The following is a 13,600-nucleotide window of genomic DNA, read 5'->3' on the forward strand; positions in this document are numbered from 1 at the left end:
TAAAATATGACGTATACATATACACATACATATATACACGCACACATATGAGAATAAGAAAGACTCTTTTCATTCGCCGTTACTTTTATTGTCAATTTCCCGCTTCGACTAGCAGATATAAAAGCGTAAGTTTACTTTAGGTACAAAAATAAAGAACGAAAACGGAGAAGAATATAATTACTTTGATCACTGATTTAAGATTTTCCGCTTCGACTTGTGGATATAAAAGCGGAGATTTATCTTAGGTACAAAATGCGAAACAAAAACGGAGAAGGATATTGGGCAATAAAGTGATATTGGATATTGTACTGTGGTTACTAAAAAGTTCGAATAGATTAACCATAACGCGAAACTTACGATCAATGTAATTTTTATTGCGAACCCATTAAATTGGTCAATATAGAAGGTACTAAATATCGCTCGCAAATCGGTAAAAGTTAAAATATAGAGAAACTCTGATTACGGAGTAATGGCCATAGGATAGCAATATAAAAAGGTACAAAAAAAACAGAATTAAATAAACGAAACGAAGAAAATAAAAAGTGTAAAGATTGAACGTGATCGGAAAGGATTAATCAGGATTCAGAGAAAAAGACTAGTCTGCAGAATTCAAAGATAATCAAATATCGAACACACAAATAACCAAATATTATTAAATATAAGAAGTAATCACCACAATCCGATTATATAGATATATATAATTACGTAAAAAGATTTTATATTTTATATCGATCCTAATTTTATAAAAGAAATTCCGATCATATATTTTGTTAATTCGTGTTTTCCGAGCAAAGATAGCTCGCGCGAAATTAATCTTCTGTTCTCTCTGAAATCGCCGGGGTCCACGATCTTGTTCCCGTCCGTCTTTCCGTCAGTATCGGAGTCAGCTCGCATGGGGTGCGCTCGCGCTTTATCGGTTTCGCGTTACCAGTGGCTGTTTACGTCCGCCCCCATCTGCAGCCTGATTTATAGCACGAGGAGAGGTACGCCCGCGTTTTGTTCCGCGTATACGCTGCTTACGCAGTTCATAAACTCCCGTCCCCGTAAGTCGCCGAGGTCGTAAGCCGGAGGTTTTCTAGGAGAGAGGGGAAACGGGAGGGGGGGCGAAGGAGGGTGGAAGTGAGATAGAAAGCGCATTATCGTCGTATCACGTGCGCGCGCGTATGCTGACATATTGCTCCGCGTAACGTAATGGGGGTCGTGGCCCGGCGCCGCGATCTTGTACGGTGCCCCATATGGACCGGAAGGAACGCGCTATTGTCGCGCCGCCGCGCGACTGTTAAGTCACGTCCCGAGCACACACGCACGATCTACCGCTTTCCGCGACGTCTCACTCGCAAAATTCACCTACGTGCAGCACGCGTCGGGAGAAATCGAGGGAGATTTCTCGTCGCCCTCCCCGGGGGACGTGCCACCTTGACACGTACACCCTTCGCGCGTATACGTGTGGGGGCGACATTTGACGAATGTGCGTATGGAATCTCGTTTCAGACACTCTCCGTTCGCATATAATTTTCCGCGGGATTAACTCTACGTTTTCTTGCTGTACGGGAACACTGAGAAGAATGCTTCTAGGATCGACGGATATATAAAGATTGCGAAATTTAAAAAGAAAAGTAGAAATAAGCAGAAAGAGAAAATACCGGAAGAAATAATGTTTCGGTATTTTTATATGAAACGCGCGCGCGCACGCAATTTAACATCGAGTCGCGGGGAATTTATCGCGATTTGCCCCTCAGAAACTCGCAACTGATATGGCAATTTTCCCGTTGCAGCTGCAATATCCAGATCTTCCCACTTGCCGGAACGTTACAACGATTCGAGAAGGAAATGTCCCGAATTTTTACTGTCGGGTGCACCTTGGCGCCGGCGAATCCATCCGCTCCTCCGTGCGAAAGACTCATAAATTCGCGTTGCATCCGTAAATGAACGTTCTCGCGCGTCGACGCGCGTCGAGGGGGGCAGGCGGGCGAGTAAAGGGGAGGTTTTTGCACGCGAGACTGAAACGACGCGACGCGACGCGCGACAAATTGTTTTCGTAGCCGCGGGATGAAAATTATCGGGCGCGATAAGCGCGACCGCGCGCTGAAATGCGACAAGAAACGGATACGGTTTGCGGGAAAATAACGTGAATTTCAGAAACGATACGTTTTAGTCGGGCGACGATCGTTCACGCTTATGGCGACAGTTCGCCGCGCACCGGCTATTCGTCTTTGTCAGATTTCGGACTTGCACGGTTGCGTTTTCTTCTCGCGTATTTATGACGACGGGACGACAGTTTCGACACCGCGGCCGATTCGACGCCAACGTAAACGTTGTCGAAGCGAAAGTAAATAAGCGGACAAAATCGAAATTCACATGCGCAAAGCAAATGACAGGTACTGCATTTAGTCGTATTGTGCGGCACGTATAGCTTGTTACAGATGCCACGCGGACATTAATCATTCTCTTTGTCAGCGAGTAGAAAATTATGCGACAGCGAACGGCACGGTAGACGCATTAGCGAGTGATTAGTTGGTACAACCTGATTTCCTTGGGACGTATTTTCGTAAATCAGCTTACATTTTCCGAATGCCGTGAATTTGCGTGAAAAATGTTTTACGTAAAATTAAAAGGAGAACGGAATATTATTATATATATAGTATACATCTAGTATACACATATGTATACAGTTAATGTATATGTAGTATATATAATTACATAAAATTAAAATATAATTTTCTATCGCAACGCGCAACTTTGCCAGTATTGAATTGAGTGGATAATTACTTTAAATAGTATAATTTAATCATTTATTTAATTATTCATAAATTAAATTATTAATTTATAATTGATAATTCAAAATCGGTCTTTTATATATACGCGTCTTTCCCAGTGTATTTAATTATATTTTACACACGCGACTACAGAGATAAATAGTAAGCGATGATAAATTCCAGTGATCGTTCATGCTGCCGCGGTCGTTTTGCGATACAGATGTATATCTTAAATGTGTCCCATATGGAAAAATAGTTCAGAGATACACGGATGATCGAAAATACCAATGCACGTAGCGCACGTGACTACCCTCGTGGCGAACCGATCGTTTTTACTTCTAAATAAAGGTTAATAAATCCTCTTTGTGAAACACAAAACGCCATTGTCGCATTTTTGCGCCGTGTCGCTCGCGCGCATGAAGATTAAAAGGAAATCCTTCCAGCGGAGCTGTGTCGACGGCGGTGTTTAATCCGTGCAACCAGTCGGCTGACGAGCGAAAAAACCTCCAAAGAAAAAAGAAAAAAAAGAGAGAAAGAGAGAAATCCGAAGTAATTAACATCCCATTTTTATCGCAAATCCATTGTCGGGAAAAAAGTAGCGCGCGCGCAAATCGTTAAACACTCGCGAGCGTTCAGCGCGAAACGCTCCCTCCGGGATAAAAATCGCCGACGAGTCGAGAGGACGGGTGGAGAGGGTGGCAAACACTCCGGGATTTCGAGCGCTGTCCGGCTGCTCGAAAGGGTACTCGAAAGTTCCGGGGGATGCAACGATTGCACGCGTGCAAAACTTTCGAGCTCGGGTGCTATATTAGATTATTATCCATTATCCCCTATTACCTACCGCACACGCGCGCTCGTTGCAATTTCCTTGTTTCGCACGACACGGATCCGGAACGCGAGAAACTTTCCTCTTCTACTTTTTTCCTCCTCTCGCGTCTCTCTCCTTCTCTCTTCTTTTTTTCGCCCTTTATAATCGCGCCTGTTTCGCGCGCTCTTGACCGGCGGCGCCGATCAATTTCACCGTGCTTCGTGGCGAGTATGAATAACCGTGCGGATAGGGGCGATAAGTCACGGTGGGAATTACTCGCGAAGCGTTTTCCCTTTTTTTCTCCCCTATCGAGGATTTGGCCGATTCGCACGCGTTCTACCTGAGCGATCGATCGTCGTATGAACGGGCTCGTTAATTTCGATATTATCCGTTGGGCTAACGCATTGTTTATTCGTAAAGTTGTGCACGGCATCGTGCAGCATGCGGTTCGCGAATGAATAGTTGTCGGGGAAATTTTCGGGAAAGCAACAACAATAGCCGTGACGAGAACAATTGCGAAACGCGTTATTACGTTGTTGTTATTATTATTCTTGCTATTGTTAATATATATTGCTTTTAATTTCTTTTTTGCAACACGACAATTGAACAGCCACGGAGAAAAACGGAGTAGCACGGAAATGTAATTTTTGGGATAATAACGAGAAAAAAGAATATTGCGGTAAATCTCGTTGCTATACATATATTCGTCATTCATTGAAATATAAATCGGTTGAAGCAACATACAGACAGTGCGGTGCTATATATTTTCGGATTTTCTTTCTCTTTAAAGAACCACAAATGTGAAACTACGATAAAACGGCAACGTTACAATTTTACGTTAATGAGTTTCATTAAAATTTTCTTTTGTTTCGCAAAATAAGGAAGAATGTGTGAGTTAACCGCGCGTTGTTCTATTCGTACGGGTCATATGTCCCGGTTATGCAAATTGTTAAAATCCAACGTGTACCATACGCCGTACGTCCGTATTCAAAGCGCGTCGTCCATTATCAGCCACGGTGCACGATTCCCCCATTGTAGCCGTCCTCGAGAGGAGTTTAAAGCACAATAGGGATGTCGAAATAAGAGATACAGGCAATAAATCATACTATTGCCGACGCGGGATGGACTTAAGTTTTTATGATCATAAAATGCTTAAATGGTTCTATCTACCTGAAAGAAAGGTCCTTTGTCGAGAAGTAATTAACTTTCTCGATTTTACTTAGCACATTAGAAAGCTTTGCAACATGTTTTCTTTCTCAATCTTTGTTTGTCTTTTTTTTCAGGAACACTTTCTCAAGACGTATTTTCAAATAAAAAAAATCCGAAAAAAATTGTTAAGGACAATACGTCAATTGTTCTGTTGATTGATACAAGTTTCGAATACGTATTTCATTTGACATAGCTTAGGTTCAATTCATTCAATGAACATTCAAAGGAATTAGGTTCAATTCACATTCATCGAGCATTCCAGTTCAACGGATTACATCTTCGGAATTTCACCTTTTGCATATCACACAGTATCACACAGTTTAAAAAGTGTTAAGCCCCCTAAGAATGTCGGAAGCGACTGTTCAACGGCGGAGGCCGAGAATCGCTTGACAACCGTGAAACGCCAAAAGTGTGTTTCCCGTCCTTTACGAATGATCGCGAGGGATAGCATTAGAGGTGGATAGAGCTCAAGCGGGGGGTCAGAAAGATCGTTCCGTGAGATTGGATCAGCGCGGAACGGTGGGCGGGTAACGTTCCTCGGAGGAAACCGGCCTCGCGTGCCGCGGCCGATAACGATAAGTCCGTGGCTTAGCTTAAGGAAAATAAAGATAAATGGCGGTATTTCGTGAGGGACAAATTGAAAACGGGCGAGCGGGCGGGCGGGCGGACGCCCTCAACGGCGAGGGCGCGCCATATATATCGGTATTAGTGCTTAGCGCATCACCAATAAACCGATCACCTTCCTTCCCCCTCGACGAGCCTTCGAGGATTTCTCCTGCTTAATTGCAACAGGCTCTCAATCAGTGAAGAAACAGAGTCGGGAGACGGGAGACTGCCAATATCTCGGCGGATTGGTACTGCTGTGGATAAACTCGCGATCATGGCAAACGGGTTTACGACGGCCGGCGTCGCCGTTTCACTAAATAGAAAATACTTATTAGTATGCGAGATACATATTATTGAGAAGATTATTCGCAATATATATACATACATATGACGGGTACGTGTTATTAATTTAAATTACTCGATCTGGAATATATACGAAGAAAATATCGCGGTAAATTTATCATTCTGAAACATACTGACATTATGACAAAAATTGTGATATTTTTCTTTAAAAATATTATGTACGTTTTATATTCTACAGAGGGGATTATATAAAATAATTATTCGTATATTTTTAAGTACAGGCTAATTTAAATTACTCGGTTTAAAATGTGCTCGAAGAAAATATCGTAGTAAATTTGTTACTTTGGAATACATTGATGTAATAATGGATTACAACATTTTTACTAAAAAATATTACATACGTTTTATATTTTACAGAAGAATTACTGTAATTACTCGAATATTTTAATGTATAATTAATAACAACCACTTTTCATTAAAGCGAGAAAAAATCTTGCAACTGAAATCATGCAATCCTGAGTGCTTTTACAGTTTTGGTATATACATTTTGTTATGCTTAATATGAAAATTATAATATAGTAACTTTTTAAAACTGATAAAAATTGACTAATTATAATGTATAAGCATTGTTAAGTGTACAATGTAAATTTTTATATGTTCATAGCATAGCTTAAAACCTTCGTAATTTCTTACAATTTGTATTGTAATTTCTATATTATTAGTAACAAAATTCTACATATATATAAATTAATTTTCAATTTTTAATTAATAAATATATAACATTAGGTATAGCCTATATAGCCTTACAATAAAATGTAAAAAGGAATATATTTTTGTGCGTAATTTATACTATAATATATTTTTCACGCAGTTCTTTAGAATATATAAGCAAGCATTTTATCTTTTGTGCATTTCCGATGTAGTCTTGCATTATTCATTTCTCTTTCTGCATCTCCGTTTATTATATATTCTTTCTGTACTGTATCTGTTCTAATACATTTGATAATGTCCACGTATGATCGACGGAGTGTTATGGGCAAATGTGCGGAGGCCCGCTCTTGGGCAACAGAGTGAGAGATATAATTGAATGGATAATTGGTGCGTGATGATTAGCGTTTTAGCCGAATCTCCGGTATTCCCTTAGTGCATTACGCGGATATCGGATGGCTGCCACTGCACACCATTATCTCTCTCTATCTCTCTGTCTCTCTGTCTCCCTCTATCCCTCTCTTGTACAAGCGAAGCGAGACGTGTTCACGTGTGTGACACAATTCTGGAATTAAAAATCGCTCACGTGATAATACGACATCGCGTTGTAAAATCAAGTGAGGTAGAATCACGCGCGAATTAACAGAACCCTCTCGACTCGATAAGTTTAATCGGTAACACGCGGCTATTTAATCCGCGCTTCTCTGTATTCGCGTACAGCGACAATTTTTCCGCCGTGTCGCCGCCGCGCTGTGTAATCGGATTTTCTTCGGCTTGCGACCTTAATTAAAACTTTTGCCGTAACGTATGAAATTTCGCATTAAAGTCATTAAAGTTGATCGGGCAATTACGCGAAGCTGTCAACGGACGTGCAACGTTGGAGCACGTTCGTCCCGGCGCAGCGCGGCGTGCCGCGACAGGCAGGTCACGTGTAATATTTTCGGCGTGAAATGGCGCGCCGTTAATCCCCCTTCTCGCAATTCTCTCGTGCGCGATCTCATTGGAGTCGATTAAAGCGTAACAAGCATACGTGATTTTATTGAGCGCTTCTAATGAAGTGCGGAAACAATTAATAACGCATCATCGCTTCTATCATATTAATAGCAATTGTGCGACGTGAAATCCGATCTCCTCGCAGAACCAGCGATCTCACCTCGGATCTCACCAATCCTGAAATGCGAGGTTGCGTTCGAACAAATATATCTCGGACTTATTGTTAGTTAGAGAAATATTAAAATACTATCTCTCGAAAAACGGATGAGAAAAATTTTTTAAACTCTTGAATCGGTTTAAAGATTTAAAAGTGGTAGATTTTCTTTTTTTCAGAATGCCAGAAACAAATTACTTATGCTTTATTTCTTAAATCTAATTTTCTTATAGATCTGATTATCTTGAAGGCGCTGGGAACTTCTTAAATTAAAAATCTGATTTATATTTCTGTCGTGTTGAGATGATACTTGAAACGTTGCTTGACCGCGCAAGAAAGAGGATGCAATCGAGTAAATTTTCTCGACTTAACAGGAAAACTGTCGAGTTTCTTTTTTAAAAAGTGTGCACATTGCAGTTGAAAGTTTTTAATTTGACTTGAAGGCTGTATTAAAGAAAATTTCTTTAATAAAACGTTATTACCACTATGTTCTTTTCAGATCATAGCGTTTGTATGCCCCCAAGTGTGCACAGTGTGCACAGTGTGCACAGTGTGCACACACTTTTTAATTTCCTAAATTGGAAATCTTAATTATCTCAGTTGTGTCGAACGACGACGATATGCCGCTTGATTGCGCGGTAAGGTGGATGCAATCGGGTAAATATCTCACGGTCAATAGGAAAAGTATCGGATTTCTCCTCTAAAAAAACGAAAAAAAGAAAGATTTGGAACCTTTAAATTGAATGGTTTTGCAAGGTTTTCTAAAAATCTCTTTCTCGAAACGGGTATATATTGCTCCACCGGGACGCTGAGTAAAAAAAGATCGTTCCGACTTGCGTGTTAATTCCTCAAATTATCTTCCGTATTTCAGTCGCGTTGGGACCGGGACACTCAGCTTACTCGATCGCGCAAGAAAGAGGCTGCAATCGAGTAAATATCCTCCGGCTTAACCGGAAAACTAGCGGGTGTCACGAACAGCGCACTTACGTTCGCCATCCCGGAGGTAAGTTATGTAATTACTCGGCTCGCTCTCGCGCTTGCTTTCTCTCTCTCTCTTTCTCTCTTTCTCCCCGCCCCTCACCTCTCTCTCTCTCTCTCTCTCTCTCTCTCTCTCTCGCTCGCTTGCTCTCGTTGCTCGCCCTCTCACCTAGTTTTCACACGGAGCATGGAGCATTAACAGCTCCGAGATCGAAATTTGTGCAGGTCTCAACCGCAATTCACGTGATCGTACGTTCTCGAGCGTGAGTTTATCGCGGAAGCGCGTCAACCGCGTTTTAGCGAGCGTCGCTCAAGTACCGATCGAGAGCGAATGATACGAACTCGTCGAACGAGCTCGACCGGCCGGTGCGGCGTTGCGATAACTATACGCCGAGCTCTTAACTTTGAAACGTGTTAATTCGAGCCGAAATTAATTTCGGCTATGACATAAACGTATTTATTATATAATACATAAACATGAATCAAATTGGAACATACCGGGGATTCAAGTAACAATATCCGTAGGACTTCCAAAACGCTCTCAATAGTCTCAATCGAACGAAATTAATTATTACTATAGATGAAACTAGGATGAGGTGCAAAATGAACGATAATAAGCTCGTTGATTGGAATTAATATTTGATATTCAAGGAAGCAAATATCCAGGATTTTTATTCCGCGGGAAATATTAAATATCACGTCGGCTCTATGTATCGTCGTGTTAATATCTTTCGAAACGCAATCATTTCCTATAATTGTAATAATTAGCAATGAACCGCGTGATTAATTAACTCTCGAGTTTAATGATTCATAAGCGCATCCATATAGGCGACTGTTTAAGTAGATATTTCATATGATTTATTCATTTAAAGTACTTAGGGATCGAAACGATAATGGCGAATCGGAATTATAAATTATCGTTTTATCGCGATACTTACAAGCGATAATTATTCCTTTAACGATGCATGAAATATATTCCGTGCTGTGCTTTAAATTTATTGCCGGGTTTGAGTGTAATCTGCTTATCATTTTCGGATTGAATCGCCGAATCGAATTCAAGCCGTATATCAACCGTTTTTCAATAATATATGTATTTCACGGTATTTATTTGCAAATGTATTGTAAGTGCCATGCTAAATTTTGATTAATTTTTTTCGATCACTCCTATCTTAATTATTAATTAATTCATTAGCGAAACGTCGCTGTTATGGAACGAATCGACTCCAAGTTGTATAGCGTCGCGTTTAATTAGTGAGTACTGTCATAATTAATCTCGTATTTTAATATTTATCAATTGCGTAGCATAATCCCGTTTATATGTCGATGATTTATTAAAAAGGGAAATTTCGATAAATTTGTTCAATCAATATAATCCATCGGGCGAGCAAAGCAACGCGCGCGACCACATTCTCATTTATATGTTCTAGATATTATATTTCGCGAGTATTTATCTCTAGTTTTAACTCGTATATTTAACCATTTATAATACAGTATTACAATGCGCAAAATAGTAATTACTTTAAAACGCAAGTGTATACTACTTGTTATGCAACATGCGAAAAGTTCGTTAGAAATATTATTTTTTTGAGAATATTCATTTTGAAACTCTCGCAAATACATTTCCCTTTTTTTCATCGAACTTCGTCTTTTCCATTTACGAAATCATATAGACATTTCATTTTCTCGCTCCGAGAAAATTTAATGTTCATAAAAATGCCATAACTTCGAAATCATATTTATTTATATGTGTTTCTCACCGTATTATATCATAGTTTATATCTTGTAAGCTTAAATTTATAGTTTAGACGCATCCCTTTAGAGCCAATCATACATAATTTCAAAGTTAAGTTCGCGTACCTACGTACCTACGTAAAAGTTTCTCGCAGTTGAGTAAATTTATCGAGAGTCGTTTTCAGAGAGGAGAACTCTCAACTCTCAGTTACCTCTTACACATTTATCATACGCTACATCATAATGATTCAGTGGATGGAATAAGAGATTTGAAAGACCGCGTAGATGAAACAAACGAAACATATAATCCCTGTTATAAGTAAAAATATTCGGAGAGTACATAAATTCCGACCTCAACGTGCATAGTATTTGTCATTCGGGCGATTTAAGTCAGTGTTTCTCAAACTTCGCAAGAGTAATGCCTACTCTTTTCTCTATAAGTGACATAATATAATTGTGTCAATTTAATACGGTTAATTAAATTCGACTGCAAATCTAATAATAAAAAGTGATTATATATATGGCGATGATAAAATTAAAAGAACTAGTATTGTAATCACGTGAACGCAAGTAAAATAAATTGTATCAATAGAGCCCCCCCCCCCCCCCCCCGCGTGTCATCATAGTAACCGAAGTTCTACAAGATGTAGGGGTTGAAATTAATCGACCGAGACAGAATTAATCGACGTACTACGGATTTATTCTCGCGTAACACCATTTGAGAAGCACTGAATTAGATGACCGCGAGTAGCTGCCGCGCATAGTTTCGGGTTCCCGAACGCACTCTCGCCCCGATAAGGGGATGCAGATTTGTGGAATCGGGCGAGGGGGATCAAACGCGGGGGTTCGCCGCGCGATTCTGGTCGGACGGTGACAGCCGGGGCGTAGGAGTGTCGGGACGTGAATAGAATTGCGAGCGAATCGGCCGCATATTCCCGCCGTTTACATTTATATTCCGCACGAGCCGTGCGGCGACCGTGCGGTCGATCCGTCGTAAGCCGACCGCCGGAGTGTATTTGCAAAGGTTCTTCCGTTCGTCTCCTTCCCCTCCCCGCCCCACCGTATCCCTTCGCTGCCTCTGAATAGCCTCCTGTGTCTTGTCGCGATTCGCGACCGCCGACAAAATCGTCACGTCTGACGCGGCTCAAATCGCTTTAACTCCCTCTCGGATCCATTTTTCATACTCCCGTTTCGCTGTCTCTATTGACTGACGCGATCTGGATTTCGCCAGATCAAACGGCGGCGGGGGTGAAGTGTGGCGAACGGTGGGTAGGGGGAGGAGAGGGTATCGATACCCTTTGAAACAAAATTTGCTTCCGGACAAAGTTAGAATTTTTAGTGCGAGTCTATACCTGTGCATTAAAGCTGGCCTTTCGATCCTTTGATTCCCTTTGCCCGCGATAGGGTTTGTTATCAATCGCTTTTCGCGTGATGAAAGGGACTGTCAAGAAAGTGTGCGTATGTGTGTATGTGTGTGTGTGTGTGAGCGCGCGTGTGTACTTTTTCGGGATATAACGAATTTGCCAGACTGGTCAATTTATATTAGGATCTGTACGCTGGCATATCTCTATTCACCGCGGTAAATGTCAATAGCGGATTCTCTGATAGATTCGATAAATTTGTAGTCTCGATTTAATGAAAATTCCATGGTAGATCGTTATCTCCATTGCAGCTTTCTAATTTTCGACATTAAATATATCGTGACTCGATTGCGCAATAGTCTGATTGAAAAACGTAATATGAAAACTTAATGCCTTAATGGTAGCGAGCCCGTATGTATTAACAATTAGGTAAATGTCAATGGCGTTTAATTAATCACCTTGCTGGATGGGTGCATGATCGTTCGCTATTAAAGCGTGGCCGATTGTATTCGCACGATATGCACCGTGCAGTTTCCTATAAACTGGAATATAAATGCTAGATGGGGAGGAGGAGGCAGGGAGGAAACAACGCGTGCGTGTGCAATAACGGTATGCAAAACCGGCTGGTTTTAGTACAGCTTATCATGAACGAATGCTGTATATTTGTATATAGGCGATCAAAATTCGCTTATCGTTGCATTCGTGCGAATTCGCGTGAAATACACGACGAGGGAGTATCGATCATCGGCCAGAGGTCGGCCCGAGTGCGTTCTTTACTTACGTATCCTATACCGTGACCATTCGCTTCTTACACCGCCATTAGCCCGAGAACGAGACGTTAATTAGGAAAGTGTCGGGCGTAACGGCGAAGAAAAATGCTCGCGGCTATGAATTCAAAGACCATCCGTATACCCCTTTAACTTCTCGACGAAGGTAAAGGCGCGTACGACGTGCCTTTAATTAAGCAATTTCACAACGTCGAATGTTAATGTCTCTATCATTTAGGGCGATGGAGAAGAGCTCGGACGTGCCACTGGACGTATAAAGCGAGTGCATGACAGCGAGTAGAAGTAAAATAAAATACGGAACGAGGGTGCGAAGAGGAGCTCGGGACCTCGAGCGAATTACGAATAATTTGATGTCATTAATTAGACAGGTTAATAATTATGCGGATCGCACTATTTTTGTTTGAATAATCAAGAATCGTATGAACCGCAAACCATGCGTGCATATTGTCGTGAAATTATTCAACGTCAATTTGAATACAACTAATTATTACGGATCATTAAACAGATATTACCGATTAGTCATGGTCGATTTATTATTCATCTTTTTTATTTATTATTTATCGCTCTATATATAGATAGAGGGAAATTCCGGTCATCTCTCCGCGCGCGGCGCGAAACTCCGGTTACGTTTTCCCGTACAAACGTCCTTTTAATATCCCCAGGGCGTTAAGGGCGTGTGTCGTATTTCTCGCGCATTCCTTCCGCAAAATAAGAAAATACCAAGAACGAGTTGAAAGTCCAGCGCGCGTTATTCCGTCTCCCCTTTTACGAATGGCAGAATGTCACGCGGAGCGCAGAATGTCCATACAAAGTTATGCGACAGCAAGAATGGTCGTTGCAACATTACAAAACGTTAATCCGTCCCGAGGGCGAGTGGATTGCGAACGGCTAGCCTAATTTACGACGTCGACGGACACGATTATGTCTCACGCTTTTGCCGCTAACGCTCGCATAATGCAATGCGACAGGCTCGCGTCTGCTTTTTGATATATTGCGCGCACAGTGTATCGCACGACGAATCGTAGCGTTTGCGAAATAATGTGTATCCCCGATGTGTATATACCCCATGCGTATATGTACCGCGAATACATTGAACTATGTAAAAGCACGGTAATAACGACGTGCGTACCGATTATCTCGCGGGCAGGATTATCATTCTGGTAATATTCGACATGACCCCAAGCCGTACAACCGGAATTCCATTA

The sequence above is a fragment of the Temnothorax curvispinosus genome, unplaced genomic scaffold, assembly GCF_003070985.1.
Source record: "Temnothorax curvispinosus isolate PA1 unplaced genomic scaffold, ASM307098v1 QBEX01011515.1, whole genome shotgun sequence".
Classification (NCBI taxonomy): domain Eukaryota; kingdom Metazoa; phylum Arthropoda; class Insecta; order Hymenoptera; family Formicidae; genus Temnothorax; species Temnothorax curvispinosus.